The sequence below is a fragment of the Budorcas taxicolor genome, chromosome 2 (assembly GCF_023091745.1).
Source record: "Budorcas taxicolor isolate Tak-1 chromosome 2, Takin1.1, whole genome shotgun sequence".
In the NCBI taxonomy this organism is placed as follows: domain Eukaryota; kingdom Metazoa; phylum Chordata; class Mammalia; order Artiodactyla; family Bovidae; genus Budorcas; species Budorcas taxicolor.
This window is the reverse complement of record NC_068911.1, coordinates 138,071,204-138,086,550: the sequence shown is the minus strand read 5'-3', so window position 1 is coordinate 138,086,550 and position 15,347 is coordinate 138,071,204. Positions and strand designations below refer to the sequence as shown.

Here is a 15,347-nt window from a genome sequence, read left to right as displayed (position 1 = left end):
ACTGCTGATAACCTATTTCTGGGTTTTATTCAGGAGACAAGGACCTGAGATCTGGGTTACCTTTATGAGAAGACACGAAGGCAAGACAAAGAGAGGGGGAATGAAGTAAAGGCAGAGGTACAGGGAAAAGAACAATTCTTAAGGCTTTCATGCTCAAGATGATACAAGACCAGTGGAAACCACCAAGATGTTCCAGGCCAGTTCCAAGGCAAGTCCAGAATAATCAGACTTTTCCACAAAGTGTGGCCTGAGCATGTTGAGATTGAAAAGGAGCTGGGTGAGCTGGCTTCAGAAGGCTGACCAAAGGAGTCAAACTGTCAAGGTAAGGAGCTAAATCTGCCTGAGGAAGTGAGGGCAACCTACTGGGTCCCCACATCTGTATATTTGCTGCCGAGGTTCCTTGGCAATCTTGCTAATTTTTAACAGTGCAAAAATGATCATCTGTATACACTGAATGCTTAGATTTATGGATTATGCTTGTGTTGTTTTGAGTTTCTTCCTTTACTTCTTTCTACTCAAGTCATAACTTGGGGGAGAAAGTTGCAACTAAAAGTAGTAAAACAAAAGTAAATGGAGAAGGAAGAATAAATAGGAAGATATTTAGATAGCAAATTCCAATTAATCTGCTAGAAAGTCTTTGCAAAAATGCGTCAGTAATCATATCACAGCGGACATTAAATACCCTGGAAGAGCGGGGATAAAGAGGGAATGGCAGAAGCATGGAGGAGATGGGTAGGCTAGGGTAGTGTGTCTTGGTCAAAAATCTAGAATATTGGTCAAAGTCACCGCTTTCATTTTACAGTCCATCTTCATCATAAAACCTCTTGCTTCACATACTCTGAAAATTCCAGGAGGCAAACAGGAAGGCAGAACAAATCCATGTTATTGATTTTCTGCTATACATTGACTAGAGTTCAAATTTAAAGTGGAAAATTACAGTCCCTGGGGGAGAAGAAACCTATCAATGGGAGGAACTAATACCAAAAGCCCCAGAATTAGGGTTTTTACTGTTCACTGGTGATTTTGTCAGCAATCACAGTTGCAAACCGTTATTTCTGGTCGATGTACCCTCCAGCTTTCTCTTGAGTCTTGAATTACATAATAGTTTAAAGAATTCTTTTGTGGGTACGTGGGGAGCTCTTTTAGTCATTCTCTGCTGAAACATTTCTACTTTGATTTCTGGAGCTAAGTGGCTTTTTTTCAGATACTAAGAAAGCCTTAGAAGACTAGAGAGAGGCTCAGATATAGACAAGCACAAAAAAAACTAAGACAATGGAAGAGTACACTCAAGTTTTCTTTTGTAGCTTTTGCTCTTATATACATATTCTATTTGTAGCATAAATATTTTAAATTAGTAGTATTAAACTTACTTTTCAGTTTTGCTTTTCAAAGAACTTTTATGATTACATCAGTTTAGTTCAGTTCAGTCGCTCAGTTGTGTCTGACTTTGTGACTCCATGGACTGCAGCATGCCAGGCCTCCCTGTCCATCACCGACTCCTGGAGCTTGCTCAAACTCATGTCCATCAAGGTGGTGATACCATCCAACCTTCTCATCCTCTGTCGTCCCATTCTCCTCCTGCCTTCAATCTTTCCCAGCATCAGGGTCTTTTCTAAGGAGTCAGTTCTTCATATCAGGTGGCCAAAATATTGCAGCTTCAGCTTCAGCATTAGTCCTTCCAATGAATATTCAGGGTTGATTTCCTTTAGGATTGACTGGTTTGATCTCCTTGCTGTCCAAGGGACTCTTGATAGTCTTCTCCACCACTACATTTCAAAAGAATCAATTCTTCAGCGCTCAGCTTTCTTTATGGTCCAACTCTCACTATGTTATGACTACCTAGCGGCACATAAATAAAAGCGAGGGAGGGAAGTGAGGATCACCAGATCTAATGGGAATGCAAACTAGGGTGATCCACTCACCCAGTTTGCTTAAAATGAGGAGATTCCCTGGGATGGGTTTCTCAGTGCTCAAACTAGAATGACCTGGACACCCCAACACAGACCAAATAACACACTGAGCATGAAAATGTTTAAAGGCCAAATTTTTCTGTTTGCCTCTAATTAGATTTCCTACTTCAGCAAGGTAAAGGTTTACAGTCTTGGGCTATTTCCTCCAATTCACCTGTGAAGCCGACTTTTCAGATTTCCATCTTTATCTGTTTAAGTCTACAGACATATATTTTAATTATTTTCAGCTGACAGTCAAGTAGTTGAAAATCACAATGATAATTTATACATGTATTGCAAATATACATGACAAATAGACCCTGATGCTGGGAATGACTGAAGGCAGGCAGAGAAGGAGACTACAGAGGATGAGATGGTTGGATGGCTTCACTGATTTGATGGGCATGAGTTTGAGCAAACTGCAGGAAACGGTGAAGGATAGGGAAGCCTGGTATGCTTCCGTCAATGGGGTCACAAAGAACTGGACATGACTTAGTGACTGAAAAACAACAAAAAGTACATATCTCCCAGGCAGAGAAAAACTTCCATTCAAGAAGGCTAAGTTTAGATATTGAGACATCTCATTTTCAATATTTTTACTAAGTACACTGCAAATGTTTTAACCGTAATTTTATGGGATTCAGGGATGCTCTGGTTATTTAAAAGGAGTTTAGTGAAGTTTATGTCACTTTAATAAAACCCTTCCACACTTTAAGGAAAGTGTAGCAAGAGAATATATCTGACTTGTTTACTGTCGTTATCTTCAAACTGAAAACAACACTCATTTGACAATCAATATTCGTTGTATGAATGAAAGAAATCTCAGGAAAGAAAAGAAATAAGATTGGTTGCTTACTTTCAACATGTTTGTTGTGTTCCTTATTGTTGCTTGGTCAATAGCATTGAATAAATTATTTCAAAAAAGATTGGGGACTGCTCCACTCAACCTAAAAAAATCAGTTTGGAAAGATATGCTCAAAACTTATTTATTGAAAAAAGGCTCGGGTTTGGTTTTTCAGGAATGGAGAGGTAGACAGGGGTTCGAGGGTATACATCTGAATTCGAACCACAACTATGATCCTAGCTTCACAATTTGGCTTTTAATTTTAAATCCTATTTTCATTGCTAGTAATTTCATATTTATGGGTTATCTTAATTAGATAGTAAGTTTAAGTAAAGGGTTCACGTTGTATATCTTTTTCTGAATTTCCCCAGAGTAACATTTAATAGACACTAAAGTAATGAACTGATTGGCTAATTTTTTCATACCATTTTAGATGGATATTCATCTTTCCTACTGTTAGGGAGGTCAATTCCATAACCTATTCAGAAACCTCATTCCAGTGCTTAACGATCATCTTCTTTTTTATATCTAACCTCATGTTTTTTTCTGGTAGTGATTTTGGTTCAACATCTCCAGCCCTGTCCTCAGTGGCGATGGTGAACAGCTGGTTATTATTACCAGTTAACTCATCCTTCAACCTTTACCTCAAGGAGAAATTAAAAAAAAAAACAAAAACTCCTAATACAGTTTGCCCTCTTTCTTATTTTTGGACCACTTCCACTATTTTCATTATTTTCACTACTATTATCTGGAATGACTAAAGGGCACTACACATTAATATTCAAATAAGTCTACTCTAATTAGCACATCATATAAGCCAGCCAATCAGCACAAGCTTATTAAAGGCCAACACTGAAAAGTATGATGAGAAAGTCTGTTTGTTTAAAGGAATTTACAATCCCACTGAGGACATGAGACAAATGTGTAAAACCCAAACTAAAAGCCGAGTCAGCCTATGGGAAGTACTAAATGAGGAGACACGAACTATAAAAGTATTGATGAGAAAGAGAGACACACAGGTCAAAGAAGGACTGTGGAAATGGGGCTGAAGGTGTGTTCAGAGGCCTGGGGGGACTCAGAGAGAAGGAAAAGGGATCAGCACAAGAGAGGGGGGCAACTCAGGGCTCCATAAAGCTTGTTTGAGGGTAATAGTGAGTAATCTGGCTGGAGGAGTGAGTTAGCAGAAAGCAACAAGAAAAATCAATGACAGAAAAATAAACTGGAGGGACATCCTTGGCAGTCCAGTGGTTAAGACTCTTCCCTGCCACTTCACTGCAGGCCATTCAGGGTGGCCAAAATTTTTTAATAGAAAAAAAAGCAATTGGAATAAGAATATAGAGGCTACTGAATGCCAAACTAATTTTATTTTAATGAGTCAGTAGTTCCCAAATGGAGGTTCCTGGAGTTGGATGCAAAAGAAACATCAGGGAATCCCAGGTCCTAGTCTAGACCTAATGAATCAGAATCTCTGATGATGAAGTCCAGTGATTCATAACTTTAACAAGCTCTGTTGATGACTCTAGAGTACAGCTGGATTTTTGAGAATTACTGGATAACTGGGAATCATCACACAAAGGAGAAAATTGAAGTGCAGAGTGGTTAGGTAGTTGTTGAAAGAAATGGAGCTGGGATTTGAACCTAAACAGAATGATTCTGGAGGCTCTGCTCTTTGCCACTGTTCTATATCATATTTGAGGGCACAAGGTGTTCATTGACTATCTGAAAACTGAATGAATGACTGATTGGTGGTCATGCCTGGGATGAACTGGAATGAAGAAAGGAAGAAAGCATGCAAATTGGTTAGGCATCTATGGAAGCAGTCTAGTCATAGAAAACAAACATGGTAATTAGAGTATGGCAGTAGACATGGAAAAAGAAAAAAAAAAAAGAGACCCAAATGGAAGAGAGAGCATTTTGTAAGTATCAACAGGATTGCTGGATGATGGAAGAATGGGAATAGGAAGAGGGAGTCATCCCGGATGTCATGGGATTCCTGGCAGGATCTCAGACAGAATCAAGGGAGTCAGGATGAACTTGTGACTTCGATGCGTGAATGATGAAATGGATTTCAGACATGCTAAAGCTGAGGTGAGGCTGGGCCACTGTGCAGAAATGACCGGCAGCTAGCTGGAGAAACAAAACTGGACTGTCTCCAAAATTCTGGTGGATGCTATTTAGCAGCTCAACATTCAGAAAACGAAGATCATGGCATCTGGTGCCATCACTCCATGGGAAATAGATGGGGAAACAGTGCAAACAGTGTCAGACTTTATTTTTTTGGGCTCCAAAATCACTGCAGATGGTGACTGCAGCCATAAAATTAAAAGACACTTACTCCTTGGAAGAAAAGTTATGACCAACCTAGATAGCATATTCAAAAGCAGAGACATTACTTTGCCGACTAAGGTCTACCTAGTCAAGGCTATGGTTTTTCCAGTGGTTTGTATGGATGTGAGAGTTGGACTGTGAAGAAAGCTGAGCGCCGAAGAATTGATGCTTTTGAACTGTGGTGATGGAGAAGACTCTTGAGAGTCCCTTGGACTGCAAGGAGATCCTACCAGTCCATTCTGAAGGAGATCAGCCCTGGGATTTCTTTGGAAGGAATGATGCTAAAGCTGAAACTCCAGTACTTTGGCCACCTCATGCGAAGAGTTGACTCATTGGAAAAGATTCTGATGCTGGGAGGGATTGGGGGCAGGAGGAGAAGGGGACGACCGAGGATGAGATGGCTGGATGGCGTCACTGACTCGATGGACGTGAGTCTGAGTGAACTCCGGGAGTTGGTGATGGACAGGGAGGCTTGGCGTGCTGCGATTCATGGGGTCGCAAAGAGTCGGACACGACTGAGCGACTGAACTAAGCTGAACTGAAGATGATAGTTCTAGATGTGGAACCTAATAATACTTGTATATCTCATGTGTATGAAAGTATACACAGAATTATGGCTGGTGTCAACGAATGTTTAAATGCTAATACAATAGAAGCAGTGATCAAGACGGGTCTTGGTATTGTTATCAGTTCAAAGTCTGTCTCCAGGTAGGCTGTCTCACTTCTCCAGTCTCATTCTTTACTGCTTGCCATCCATCTGGAAGATGGATGTCAGTAAATCACATTGAGGTGCTCAGATAAAAGGCGCTAAGTAAAGAACTAATTCCATTTTTCCTCCATGCAAATGATTAAATCTATACATGTCATTATCTAATAGTATTAAGTAAACATCCTACAAGGACATGACATTGTGCTGGACATGGTACAAAGCAAATTAGCAAATACAGTCTCAACGAGGAACTTACCAGTGTTTATATACATGAATAAAACTGTTGTTAATATGTTTTATTAGTTATTTAATATGAGTATGCAAATGAGTCCATTAGGAAATCCTTTGCATTTTATTAATCCAGCATTTTAAATGATTATATTTCACCTTAGATGCTAATGAAGTTTGTTTATTAATGTGTAGCTTCCACTTTAGTGCTTGTGAAAGTTCTTTTTAGCATATCAATTTCTTTAAAAGTTAAGCCAGTTTTTTTTCCACTGGACTTTTGTTCGGATCTGTTAACAAATCTAAACCTCATTACACAAGAGAAGGACGGAGGTAAACAGCCGTTTCTTCTTCAGTACTCTTTTGTAATTCACATTAACGTTAATGGGAGCTATGCATGCACATTAAGAGGAGAAGGGAACCCTAATTAAACAAGTAGCCTTTTGGCTGACATTCTACGTGATCATTTTTTATTGTGATATGTATGAGAAAATCATCTTGCCTTGGACACCCATAAACAGAACTACTAAGTAATCAAAATACATAGGGTAGGAGGGGAAGGCGATGAACAGCAATCAGCTTTTAAAATGAGTTTGAAAACCAGCTACCCGTGCACTATTATACTAATGAACTCCATCAATGCCCCTCACTCCTCCACTGAACACATACTCACCCCCTCCCCCAGAAGAAAAGAATGACAAACATTTGCAGACATACTTGACAGTCAAAAAAAATTATTAAAGTCAAGACACTGAACAAACTCTGCATGCTGGGTACCATAGCAATTCATTTGTCTGAACTCAGTCTATCAGAGGAGTAGCCTGTCTGTCTCTGGGTCGTCTTTTAGATAAGAAATAAATGCTGACCAAGCAGTCCTAAATGTGCTTGATCCAAATTTCACCTATAGTTTTTAGGTACCATGCTTGCATCTCTTTTCATCATCTTATATCACTTGCCCTACTCATAAAGACTCCCTCTCCAATTCTTTCTATTCTCCTGTTCACAATCTACTCATATTATGATGCTAATTTCCCCCTCTGGTGCTTAGTTGCAAACGAACAAAAGCTAGGATGTATGATACATAAATATATAAATATTATCAGCTATCACACCACTGGGTCTAGTGGAAGTCAATATCAGTATATTATATCCTCTATTTTGCAATTCCATTATGGGCTCAACACTGCTGGCCATAAAAAGGAGCATTCTGCGTCTACGCCTGTGATAGTAATAATGAAAAAAAAAAGGGGTCATTGGTCTTCCCAACTTGAATGAAAAATTAAAATTACTGGGGCACTTAGCTCAAAGGAAAATTGGCAAATTAACAAACCAAGAAACGAAATATTCATGGCTCATACTGTGGAAAAGAAACTTAAATAATTTAAGATGGACGGTGAGGTGAGAAAATTCAGTTACCAAAGAGGCAAAAAGTGAGCCTAACCACATTCCAACGTGCTTTCAGCTTCTATTTCTTTCCCTCGGCAATCAGCAATCACAGACAGCCCTGGAGGAGAATGGATGGCTGTACCAGGAGTAGCCTTTGACATGCAAATTTATTTATTTATTTTTGTCACAGTGCTATATTTCTTTCAGATTTAATATATGCAGACATTTTACCCTGATCTGCAAATCTCTGTGTTTTCAATGTATTTCTATATCCGGCTGGAAGCTGAATTATGAACTTTGACCTACTCTGGCTTTCATTTTTCATCTGAAATTTCTTGTTTCCAACTGGCTTCTACTTCATGAAACCAAGCACCTTAACGCTAGTCTGTAGTGGGCCTTTTGCCTTTGGGGAGATGACTGTAACAATTTCCCTGGCCTGGCTGCATAAGCTAGGTTACCCTTCACACCCAAAAAGTTGCAGGGATAACCAGACACTTCACAACCACTACATGGAAAGAGGTAATGACAGGCACGAGTGCATTACAGTTATTGTACAAGAGACCTGTAACAGCCATTATGGGATCAAGGTAAGGAGAAGAAAGGATGACAGGTATGTCATGCTCCCTGGAGACTTAAGTATTCAGTCTATCTAACCTAATTTAAAAATCACGTCAAAATGTATCTTTATGGGTCATGTATTCTAAGACAACTTCCAAGGCAGTCCAATGGAATAACTCTGAGCCATGCATTAAGAATATCAAGTTTGAAACCCATCCATACATTCTGGTCTGAAATACTGGACAAAGAAAAAAAAAAAGGACAGCAAAACAAAACAAAAAATTATTCTCCATCTGAGTTCATTTTCTATTTGTATTTAGCAATAGAAAGTTTTGCTGATTTAATTCGGTATGAAGTTATTCATCATTAAGAGATGAAATAACCTTTGAAAATAGTTAATGGTTACATTTAGAAGGGGTTGATCCAAAGTTTATAAAATATAAATGAGTGAATGATTTCAGTTTTATCATTACTTCTTAGAGTTTCCTACACAAAACTGTCCAGGCTTAAGACGGCATGTCCGCCTGAAATACACAACAGCAATTAGAGAGAAAGAGAAAAATCAAAGCAAAATTTTGTGGGTTACAAGTGAAAGGCAATATCTGAGGGTTGGCTGTCTGAGGTTTGGTCCCCTGATGGAAGACAAGAAAGGCAATCTACTAGGCCAGGAACCATACTGAGTGTTTTGCTCACAGAAACTGCTGAACTTAAACTTCACAACAATTCAGAGAGTATACATTATTATCCCCAGTTTACTCATGAGTAGACTGAGACTCCAAGGGATTAATGAAGGCCACAGAGCTTGTAACTGGCAGATTTTCAACTCAGTTAAGAATTAATTTGATGGCGGTGATGTCTGGGTTGTTTGTGGTGATAGATGAGGGTGTCTGTGTGTTTGTGTGTGTGTGTGTGTATGTGTGTAGGAGCATTCTCTTTTAAATAATTCACAGCAGATGTCATAATATAGAGCTTCCCAAGTTTCAATAAGATATTTACAGGCAGATATTGTGGGTTTGGTTCCAGATTATGGCAATGATATCACATTAAAACAAGTCACACAACTTTTTTGGCTTCCCAGGGCATATAAAAGTTATGTTTATAGTATGAAAGTGAAAGTAAATGAAAGTCACTCAGTCGTGTTTGACTCTTTGTGACCCCATGGACTATACAGTCCATGGAATTCTCTAGGCCAGAATATTGGAGTGGGTATCCTTCCCAACCCAGGTCTCCTACACTGTAGGCGGATTCTTTACCAGCTGAGCCACAAGGGAAGCCCAGAAATACTGGAGTGTGTAACCTATCCCTTCTCCAGTGGATCTTCCTGACCTAGGAATTGAACCGGGGTCTCCTGCATTGCAGGCGGGTTCTTTATCAACTGAGCTATCAGGGAAACCCTGTTTACAGCATACAATAGCATTATGTCTAACACACAATGCACATCTTAATTAAAATATACTTAAGTGCTAAAATAGGCTAACGATCATTAGAGATCACCATAATAGATAAATAATAACGAAAAAGCCTGAACTATTGCACGAATGATGAAAATGTGACACAAAGAAATGAACTGAGCAAATGCTATTTGAAAAATGGCACCGATAGACTTGCTCAATACAGGGTTGTCACAAACCTTCAATTTGTAAAAATTACAATATCTCCAAAGCAAAATAAGTGAAGTACAATAAAACAAGGCATGCTTGTAGTCTATTTTGGTATAAAATGGATGAAACTGACGCTTTCCATTTGCAAAGCTTAGAAATAAAAGTTTTTCCTCTGTGTTCTAAAAAATACCTTTGTCATTAGGGTTCATGATTTAGGTTTTTTGTTGTAGAAACTAAACCAGTGTATACCTGCATTAGCTGGGTTAAGACGAAATAATAAAAAAATATCCAACTGGTGGGCTGGGAGAAACAGAGTTAATATAAACAGCTACAAATCAAGTTCACCATTCAGATCACAGACCATGTGCCTTTAAAATGTTTATATCAGGTATGAAGTATCATCACCTTCAAAATGATACTTCAGGTATCATATGTACTAAAACAGATACAATTTGGGTTGACTCTCTGTTACAGCTTTATGTGAAATTGGTTTAAAAATAATCTTCCCATGCTCATATGCTACAAAAAAAAAAAAAAAAGAAAGAAAGAAAGAAAGAAAGAAAGAAAAAAAACAGGCATAAGTGATCTGGCATGAGTACCCTGGTGTGCTAAGTTCTGATAATGTAGCTGCTGGAAATTTAGTGTGGCCTGGGCAGGTACACATTCTGTCAGGCTAGTAGACAGTTGCTGAGGGTGCAATGATACCATTTCCTCTGATTTTACCTTTTTCTTAGCACCTACTACAGCCTGAAATAATCTCAGTGATTTTGAGTGAGTTGTTCACTCTTCTCTCCCTCACTGGGATATAAATTCCACAAGAGCCATGGCCTGGAGATCTTGTTCAGCACCATATAAATTGACTGCTGATTCCTTCAAGTTGTATGTAACCTAGGCAAACATCCCATCACTCCCTGGGAAATTCACTGTTACAGGCAGTTCACATGTTGTATGATGTTTTGTTTGTTTTGATTTAAACTCACAAGAAATTAAAAAGTCTCTGATTCTTCCCTCCCTTGTGAAGATAAAAAAAGTACCATTAAAGAAGCGATTTATCGCTGTATGCCCAGTGCCTAGAACAGTGCCCAATGCAAGTGAAAGTGCTGGTTGCTCAGTTGCGTCCCATGGACTGTATCCTGCCAGGCTCCTCTGTCCATGGAATTCTCCAGGCAAGGATACTAGAGTGGGTTGCCATTCCCTTCTCCAAGGGATCTTCCTGACCCAGGGATGGAACCCAGGTCTCTCGCATTGCAGGTCTCTGTTTGCATCAGGGAAGTCTGATGCAAAGAAGGCCCTTATTAAATGGTGGTTATGTAAGTGAAGAATAATTATGAATGCTTTTGACAAAGAGGAGGCATTCAACAATGTTACTGATCAAATCAATATGGGCAAAATATTAAAAAACAGAAATGAAATTCTTAGTGGCAGGTTTTGCTCTTTGTTCTTTGTTAATCCATCAAAAAAGTTTCCTGGGCATACCAATGGTATAGAGGAAGGTACTTGATAGACATTAAACCTTTTCATTTAGGTCCAGAACAAGCTGACCTTCTGAAGGCTTTTAAAGTGAGTGGTCTGTAATACCAAGAGGAGATGATAGTGGCAATGATGTAAAGGAATGGATTTCAAACACAATTAAACTGACAGAATTCAGTTTCAAGAATATAAGGACTGACAAGCTTATTAAATAATTAACAAATCAAGGACTGACTTTGGGTTTTTACTATAAACAGGGCAAGATTTTCTTAGCCAAAAGATATATATATATATATGTTTTTAGTGCTTAGAAAATATATGTTAGACCCCAGGAAGGTGGAATAGGGCTGATAGCTATGAGGCTGTTTATTGAGGGGTTTTGAACTTCACCCTTTTGTTGCAAGGAGCCACTGGTGGTCTCTTCTGCGGGGAAGTGCCACGAAGAATACAAGAAACACAAAATGAAAAAAATGTAAGCAGCTTGATCCTCTAAAACTCTCTTTCAACAGCAGGTAAAACAGAGTATAGAGGGAAACTACCAAAACTGGTAGCTTCTTAAGCTGTATATTTTCCCACAATAAGTCATAGCCTATGTAAAAGCCATAGGTGAATCTGCAAGGAAGTGATTCTGAAATCAACAAAGCGTACTGGAGCCGAACAATATATATCAAGGTATGAGTTAATGAGATCGCCCGTAATTTTTTCAAAATGATAGGAAATAGGTTAAGTTAACTGAGCTAAACTGTGCTATTACATGGCGTCACCACAAAGTAACCAGAGAATAGCAGAAAAGCACACGGCACTTCACTTTCCACAAGCAAGAGCAAAGCTACCACTGCCACAATTACACTTCTGTGATATGTGGCGAGGAAAGGGCAGGGAGGCAGAAATTTGGTCCCTGCTCACGCCCTTGGCCAAGTATCATTGTGCATGGCACAGCTACACAATCGATAGTAAAGCCCTATGTTCAGGAGGGTGTCTGAAATGCAGATACTGGGAAAAAATAATACATATTTAAACCACATATCTAACTCCTCGAGATTCTTAGAGCAATCAATTTTTTTTTTAATAAGTAACTAAGTCAATAGCATCTGAGCAACAGATGAGAGTTAAAGCAAAGTCTGTTGGCTAATGGTAACAGCTTTTGTGTTCTTTGTTGTTGAAAATGTGCATGTAGCAGCATCTCCAATATGCTCACAAACTCAGATGCAAAAGGCTACGGAAAACAGTTGCTATTTTTACACCAGAGATAAAATCAAACACCACCTTTCAGATCTTAATTTTTCTAAAATAGGGCAAGGAAATAAAATCTGAATTGCTAGATGTCTCAAGAATCTAGGACCTGTGATTTCTATCAGAGGAAAACACAGCAAACATTGGACGACATGAAGAGCCAGCTCTGTATTCTGGGCAATGGAGTATGAACCTGCCAAATCACATCGTGTGAAATAAAATACAGAGTTAAAGTCTAATTTAGTAATATTCTAGAAAATCGGGTATGTGAAGCTATAATAGTTTTTCTATTTACAGACTACTGTAGTTAAATCTTTATAGTATTTTTCTTTAGCACTTTAAAGAGGATTTTTTAACCTTACAAATTAATATTGTAGAAGTATTAACAATTATGATCATAGCAATATGCTTTTCTACTGATGCTGCAAAAACTGCCATGTACTGACTGGCTTAAACAAAAAAAATGGGCCAAAATTAATGGGTTGGCAGGCTGTGTTCCCGTCTGGAAGTTCTCCAGAGAGAATCCATTGCTCTGTCCTTCCCACCTTCTAGAGGCTGCCCACAGTCTTTGGCTCACAGTCCCTCCAGCTACATGTTGCATTTCTCTGTATCTTTCTTCTACAGTCACATCTTCTTAAAAAAATTTTTTTTTATCTGTTTAATTTTGGTTGTGCTGAAACTTTGATGCTGCACGGGCATTTTCTCTAGTTGCAGTATGCGGGCTTCTCATTGCAGTGGCTTCTCTTGTCGCAGAGCACGGGCTCTAGGTGCTGACCTTCGGTAGTTGTGGCTCCTGGGCTCTGGAGCTCAGGCTCAGTGTGTGGGCTGAGATGCTCTGCAGCATGTGGGATCTTCCCAGAACACGGATTGAACCCATGTCTCCTGAACTGGCAGGTGGATTCCCATCTACTGTACCACTGGGGAAGCCCTTCCTCTTCCACTTTTAAGACGCCTTGTTCTTGCCATATGCCCAACTGGGGGAAATTCAGGATAATCTCCTTATCTTAACAGCTGAACAGAAAACTCAATTCTACCTGCAACCTCAATTCTCCTTTGCCAGGCAATATAACATTCTCACAGGTACTAGAAATTGGGACATGACCATCTTTAGGGAAGCCATTATTCTACTTACTGTGATAATTAACATTTATTGAATGTTTGTTGCTTGCCAGGCACTGTCCTAAGCCAAGTTACATATAATTAAGCAGCTATAACTGCCTGCAATGCAGGAGGCCTGGGTTAGAGAGAAGGAAATGGTAATCCACTCCAGTATCCTTGCCTGGAAAATCCCATGGACAGAGAAGCCTGGCAGGCTACAGTCAATGCGGTCGCAAGAGTCGAACACGACTTAGCAACTAAACCACCACCACCAATAGTAGATTTTATTGTTATTCCCATTTTTTAGATGACACAGAAAGAGATTAAGTAACTTGCCCAATGTTACCTAGAGAGAAAGCACAGAAGCCAGGGTTGGCATCAGAGTGACAAATACAGTCTGCATTTTTAATCTCTGAACTCCACAGCTGCAAAGGTGATTCTCAGCTGAATATACTACAGTTCTGTATTATCATTATTATCAATGATGATTATCTAGTAGCAGTCATGATAGTTACCCAGAATAAGGGCAAGTTTAACATTGTAATTGGTAAATGGATGTATAAAACCATAGAAACCATCAGGGAAAACAAGGGATTTTTAGAGATTTGTCCACTGGTGTCTAGATTATGTGTGTCCCTAAATGTCACTTCGCAGTTTCAAGGTCACATGTACGTGTACACACACACACACACACACACACACACACACGTACACACACAAACAGGGAGAGAGAGAGGGAGAGAGAGAATATACATATATATATGAATAACAGATATGGAATGGAACTTTCTGTTTCACTAAAATTTCAGTTGAAGATCCTTAACTGAGAACATCCGATGACGAATACCACTCAGCATTCTTAAGAAAGACATCTCTTAAGGGTTTAATAAGAGATGCAAAACTGGCCCATCAACCATCACCTCCCATGACTCATCTTCAGCCCATGAAACAGAAGGGTAGAGATTGAGATCTTCTTTGATGGGGAAGTTATAGAGGTAAAGGCAGTAATGGAAAGAGGTGCTTCTTCATCAAACTGTGGACACCTTGACAGCATAAACACGGCATATGTGAAGGTAGCTGTTGGAGAAGAAATAAAGTTGTTTTCTGATTGCACCCTGCTGAGCCATGCCTAGTCACTAGACTGGCTGCCTATGACATCTCGTCTTACAGTCTCACCGAGTTAGACAACAGCGGACCAGTCTTATTCTGAAACTGAGGAAAGCAAGGCTCAAGGAGCCTTAATGTGTATGATTGTACTTAACGTGTGTGATGCCCAGCAGTTTGTGTAGGAAGGTGATAGGTTCAGATGAAGGCCCTCTGACTCCAGATGCAATGACCTCTCCACTACACCATGGCGCCTCTGTAGGTGATGGCTGATGTGCCCACAGACCTGGCCATGGACACACCTGGAATCACTGGGGATGGAGTGGGAGTGGGGTATGGTTCATCTACCCTGCCGTCTCTAATTCAAAGGTTGTATTCTAGAGGTCACAGTTAAAAGACTCCTTTACCTCTTGCTTTCCCTATGTTGACAAAGAAGCATTTTCTTTATTCAAATAATGCATTGGTATCAAAGTCTCTGGGCACTACCCATTCCTCCAGCAAGTCTTGACTTGTATTTGACATTTTTATGGCAGCTTCCTGCCATCACCAGTGTCAGAAGCCATCTAAGAAGGCTCCTTCTGCCTTTGCAGAAAAGGAGCATGCAAAATCACCAGTTAAGGTTTTTAAGCATCTACGTATGATCCAGCAATCCCATTCCTGGGCATATATCTATTCAAAATTATAATTCAAAAAGATATATGCACCTCTATGTTCACAGCAGCATTATTCACAATAGCCAAGAATGAAAACAACCAAAATGTCCATTGACAAATGCGTGGATAAAGAAGATGTGTTATGTATACACAATGGAACATGACTCAGCCATAAAAAAAGAAAGAAAT

At 39.4% G+C, this 15,347-nt stretch overlaps 1 protein-coding gene across 1 annotated transcript in view; it reads right to left on the bottom strand.

Moving 5' to 3' along the window:
- The window catches only part of PARD3B (par-3 family cell polarity regulator beta), a 1,141,780-nt gene that overhangs the window by 320,089 nt on the left and 806,344 nt on the right, over positions 1 to 15,347 (bottom strand). The gene's annotated exons all lie outside the window — the stretch shown is intronic.